A 6,224-nucleotide genomic window follows, 5' to 3' on the forward strand; every position below is an offset into this window, starting at 1 on the left:
CCTTGCTTGAAACAAACTACATCACACAAAAACTAGCACACATCCAATACAAAATGATGTTGAAGTCCAAATCCCATTCTTTGCTGTTGTTCCAGACAGAAAGTTTTTCTCCTTCTTTCCTGTGTTTTTTAGTGGATTTAAACTTTATACTAGAAGTGTTGAGCTAGTCACAACGTGCTCCTAAGGAGTCGCAGGAAAATATATTGATAGAAGAGCTGGACACTCTTTTTGGCATAGATAGATAAGCATTTCAGGTGACCTTATAAGATTGCACTTAAGTAGTACTCCTTATAAACTAAAATTCCTGAGATTTCCTTCAGATTTTCACTCTGCATGCGAAGCATCTCAGCTTGATGTTGCTTTATTAAATACTCCAAAATTACTGTAATGCAGATGCTGAAACTCAGGGATGCATAAATCTTCAAATCATCCTCTCTTTTGAAAAACCTTCAAACGAAAGCTAAGTAACTGCAGCACATTTAATGTCACACTCAAAAGCTTTGGGCTAAACCCTCAGGGAAGATAGTACATGTCACAGGATGTATTAACCCTGGGTAAAAGACTGTGCTATGAAATTACTTGACAGGATGCTGCAGAGAACATCAGTCTGGACAAGAAGCACTGTGGGTCATTCTGCCCTGGTACTAAGATATAATCTAGCATCCCCAGCTGGGAAGATACATAAATTCTGCTTTAGATGAGATAATTTTTGATGTAAATGAATATAGTGTATCTATTTGTCTTAGAAAAACTGAGGTAAGTTTCTGCACAGAAAGTGCTCAGGGGATATTCTCTCATTCATACAGCATTTCTGTAGAGGAAAACTCACTCTGTTTTTCTTTATCAAAGTTTATTGTCTTTAAAATGGATTTTAAAGGTTTTTTTATATAAGATCATTGAAGAGCAGATACAGTTCCTGAAATTTCCACTGAAGCATGCTTCAGAACAGAGAAGGTATCCTCACAACTTGTTTTTTTTTTCCCACATGACAAAACAAAAAAAGGAAAAAAAAAAAAAGCTACCCTGTTGGACTGCAACTTCCCTGCCTCTGGGTGTAACCTGCTCCATCATACTGGAGATTAGATTTCATAAGAGAATTCACTAATATTTTTGAAAACCCTTAAAGGGAATAAGGTATAACTGTGAACAGCTAAAATAAAATAAAAAAAGAAATTAAAAAAAAAGCTTTAAGCTTGAAGATTCCATATTTTGTAGACAATACAGTGAGATTTTCCACAAAGACTTCAAATCCTGAAGGGATTCTTTCTGAATTCTATTGAGAAACTCAATATACAGTAACTTGGTGGTGAAACACAAAGACCTGAAGGTTCAGACTCAAGTTTCAGTTCTGCAAAATTCTCTCTCCTGTGAGCTCATTAGATATTTGTTGTGTGTTTTGCATTGGTGTGGAACTAGAACAGAAGCAAAAATTTCAAACCTTTAATTTTACATAAAACAGGATCTTTATTTCCTTGTCAGCCTTAAAATGTATTTACTCACTGTCTGTCAAACTCCAGTGAAGACAGACACCTGATTTTCTCCTCCACTAGCCTGCCCAGTGCTATATTGTCAGGTCAATGACTGCCTCCTGCGTGTCTCAAGCTCATCCATGTCCAAGCTCTGGCTCTGCTTCCCAGCTGATCCAGCACACAGGCACAGTTGTAGCAGACAGCAGCATGTTAATCTGCAATGACAGGAAATTTCAAGTGTTTGCCATATAGAACCCAGTAAACCACCTTTAATGAGATAATTCATGGTGCTGGGACCACTTCAAAGCATAATCTTGGCAAATAAAATCCTTATCTGATTTTGAACACAAATCCACTCAGTATACAGCACTGCTCTAACATCACTGTCCACAGGCGTCAGGGAGAAAAAGGTAGTACAGTTTAGACAAAATTTCTAGAGAGTCCTTTGGCATTTCACAAATTTTTCTGTGGTGAATGAAAAATATAAACTGTATGTTGTCCTATGACTTTTTAAACAGCGACTCTTTAAACTAAGAATACTGATTAAAAAGGAGAGGGGTTTTGTTCTCTCCATTTTCATTTTGTATTTTCAAAGTCAAGAAACTTCACTTACTATTAGTCAAGCAACTGCTATTTGGCTATCAGTAGGGTCAGTGTCACCAAAAGCAGTATTTTCTTGAGAGGAACCTTTGTCTTCCCTTTCAAAATGCACATTTCTACCTGATTATTTCCTCATGAACAACTGCAATCAAGTTTGTTGCAAACAACACAAATATCCCAGAGATGAATCATAACTCAGATAAAAAACAAACAAACATACAATTGACAATAAACTTGTTTGTTGCCATATTTTTTCAGCCTCAGAAGACAGAAACATTATAACACAAGCACATACTATTAGTTTTCTTCAGGTGCTCAAAGCCTGATAGTAATTTAATCCAAACCATATTTTCAGTGCAAAGGGCCTAACCAGAGTGCAACATTGTGGATAAGAATTATCATGCCCCCTCTCAGGTCAAAACTGAGTTTTTAAAGCGCTGTTATCTGAGGACATAGCTAGATATACATTTGAGTTTGCAGATTCTTCTGTTCAGTGGTTTCACAGAAGCTCAGATATATAGGAAGACCAGAAAACTGGGTAAATACATGCACAGCTAGACTAAATCAGGTCACTAATGCATTACATTTGGAGACTTTAAAAAATAACCACTAGTTCTCTTGCAGTTGCCCAGGCCAGACAAAAGGGGGGGGGGGGGGGAGGGGATGGACAAAGCCTGGACCTGTGTGGCGTATGTAGGGTGTTATTCTATACCACCCACATCATCACCAGAGGGCATGGCTTTGGGTGGAAGAACACAAAGTGAAACTGTGGCCATTTTGTTCCTTTTTTGAGGGAGCAAAGTGATGGACAGAGTGATGGAGTGGCACAGCATGGGCGTTTGTCCATCACTGGTTTTTGTCATCTCAGGCTTAGGGGAGGAGTGTGGGTGTGGACAATTTGTCCACCATTGTTTTTCATTATCTTGGGTTCGGGGGAAAAAAATGCCATCTGTGGTAATATCTGCCATCTCTCCTTTGTCTCAGGAAGCCTTGTGTCACTGGCTGTGGTAACATCAAGTGGGTCAGATTTCTGCAAGCATTTTTTTGCATGTAATTACCCTCCTTTTTATACACTGTTGTTATTAGCATTGTTGCTATTACTGTTTGTTTTCCTTCTCTCATTGCTGGTTTTCTAGTAAATTATCATCTCAACCCATAATCTCTGTAGTTTTTTCCCTTTCTCACCAGAGGGGGTGGAGGGAAGGGAAGCAACTGCTTGGAGCTTAATTTCCAGCTGGTTTTAAATCGCAACAGGTTCCTTCCAACCCAGGCCATTCTGTGATTCTATGACTTGATGAGCACACGGATTTTGAATCACCTAAAAAAAAGTTCGTGTATAACTGAACACCACAGATAAAAGCTGTAGATTTAATAATAGGCATTAGCCCAGTGTTAGCAACATCTGATGCAATATATTCAACACAGACATCCAAGCATCTCACAGGAGTGCAGAGGAAAAGCTCCAGCTAGGCTTCCTCAGTAGTCCTAGATAAATGTTTTCGATGATGTGTATAAGCTGTGCCTCCAGCACACAAAGCACACCTGAGGTTCAATCTACAGCAGCAATGCAAATGCACCTCAGGTATACAGATGAGCCCAACCCATGTCCCATATTCCCTGATCTCTGCTTATGTACTGCAGGTCTGAAGCCTTCAGCACTGTTCACTGTGTGTACAGCAAACCTCGTAATTTCCTTCAGGACATATCCGTGCATGAGCAACACACATTCAGATTTCCAACACAGAAATGCAGCTGCTGTAGACAGTGGTCCTGTAACACAGAAGACAATCTTGGCGGTGCAGGAGGATTTTTCTTCTGTGTGTAAGGACTGTATGTGCCTCAGTATAAATATGCACGTAATGCTTCTGATAAAGCCAGCATGCTGGGCTCACATCCAAATGAGTTGCTTAAAACACACAAGTATTGATGGATTGAGGATGCATGAACTGAGAACTATTTGGACTCAAACACATCTAATAATTTTTTTGCTTGTAACAACATGTCTAAAGCAAAGATCTTTTGACATCATTGAATATGCATTCTAGAATGTAGCTGTGCAACAAAACCTTTTTACAAAAGATGAAGACAGATCTGCCAAAAAAGAAAAAAAAAAAAGCAAAACCTAGGTTACTGCTGTTTCTGCTCTGAAATTGAAAAAATGTGTTCCAGAGAAAGGCATTCTGGCTGATGAGTCAGTGTACCCTACAAATCCAAGAACAGTACTGAAATTGGAGCTAAACCACAATAAAGATTTTATAAAAAAGTAAATTTGTGTGATAGTTGACGTGGACTTTGCAAAACATTAGAAAAAACAAACCTTTCATGCAAAGTTGTGCTGCTTCTTACGTCTCTTGAAAGAGACACTTGCAGGAAATTTGATGGTGGATAAAGAATTTACAGACTGACACTGGTTTACATATGAGTAGAAACCTAAGTTCCTTGTAAAGCTGAAGGCAAAACACATTCATTAGAGAAAGGAGAGCAGCATGTCTCCTGCTCCAGTTTTGATACATATATCTGCAGATACATTTGAATATAAGAACTGAATATTATATACAATACAGAATAGTATTTGAATATAAGAACTGTCTTAAAACAAAATACATAAGTTGAGAAAAGAAATATTTTCTCTCTACCCTACCACACTGATAAAATTACTCCTGGGAATACAAGAGCGATCTGGAAGTCATGCAAACTATAAAAGTGCTCTACTAGCTTAAAAAAAAAGGCAAATAAACAAAAAATCAAACCAAGAAACCAGCATGAACTCTGGTGGAAAAATCTACTTGGACACCCTTTTATGTTGTAGCCCTTTCCCTAAGTGCTTAAAAAATAGTACCTGTTCCACAAATTTCAATACAGAATCTGAATAACCAGCTATACTTGCATTTCTTTGTTCCACAAGTGCAAAAATTTGGCATAAAGAAACCTCACACTGATGCCTACCTAAAACTGCAAATTCTCTGGGCTCATTATGTTTCAGAGTTATCAATTAATAACTAGAATATTTTTATAGTGGATAATCACAGAATCACAGAATATGCCAAGCTGGAAAGGACGTGCAAGGATCATCAAGTCCAACTCCTGGCCCCATGCAGGACCATCCCCAAGAGTCACACCATGTGCCTGAGAGTATCCAAACTCTTCTTGAACTCTGTCAGGCTTGGTGCTGTGACCACTTTCCCGGGGAGCCTGTTCCAGTGCCCAACCACGCTGTGGGGAAAGAACCTTTTCCTAATATCCAACCTAAACCTCCTCTGACACAACTTCCCACACCATTCCCTCGGGTTCTGTCACTGGTCACCACAGAGCAGAGATCAGTACCTGACTCTCTTCTTCCTGTCTTGAGGAAGCTGTAACTGCAGTGAGGTCTCCCCTCCATTTCCTCCAGGTTGAACAGATCAAGTGCCCTCAGCCGCTCCTCACACAGCTTCCTTCAAGGCCCTTCATCATCTTCATTGCCCTCCTTTGGACACTCTCTAACAGCTTAATATCTTACCTGTACTGCAGTCCTCAAAACTGAACACAATATTCAAGGTGAGGCCACCCTAGTGCAGAGCAGAGCGGGACAATCCCCTCCCTCAACCAGCTGGTGATGCTTTGCCGGATGCCCCCCCAGGACAGGTTGGCCCTCCTGGCTGCCAGGGCACTCCTGACTCATATTCAATTTGCCATCAACCAGGACCCCCAGGTCCCTATCCACAGCACTGCTTTCCAGCACCTCATTCCCAGTCTGTACATATGTCCAGGGTTGCCCCATCCCAGGTGCAGAATCTGGCACTTTCCCTTGTTGAACTTCATATGGTTGGTGATTGCCCAGCTCTCTTATTTCCTGACGTCTCTCTGCAGGGCCTCCCTGCCTCCAAGGGAGTCAACAGTTCCTCTGAGTTTTGTGTCATCTGCAGACTTGCTCAGTGTCCCTTCCAGTCCTGTGTCCAAATCATTTACGAAGATGTTGAAGAGCACAGGCCCCAAGATGGAGCCTTGTGGAACCCCACTGGAGATGGGTCATCAATCTGATGTCAACCCAGCCACCGTCACCCTCTGTGCTTGACCCATGAGCCAATTGCTCACCCACCACATGCTTTGTTTATCCAGCTGTGTGCTGGGTATTTTGTCCAGAAGGATCCTGAGAGGGACAGTATTGAAAGCTTT

This window comes from Pseudopipra pipra, chromosome 2, assembly GCF_036250125.1.
Source record: "Pseudopipra pipra isolate bDixPip1 chromosome 2, bDixPip1.hap1, whole genome shotgun sequence".
Lineage (NCBI taxonomy): Eukaryota > Metazoa > Chordata > Aves > Passeriformes > Pipridae > Pseudopipra > Pseudopipra pipra.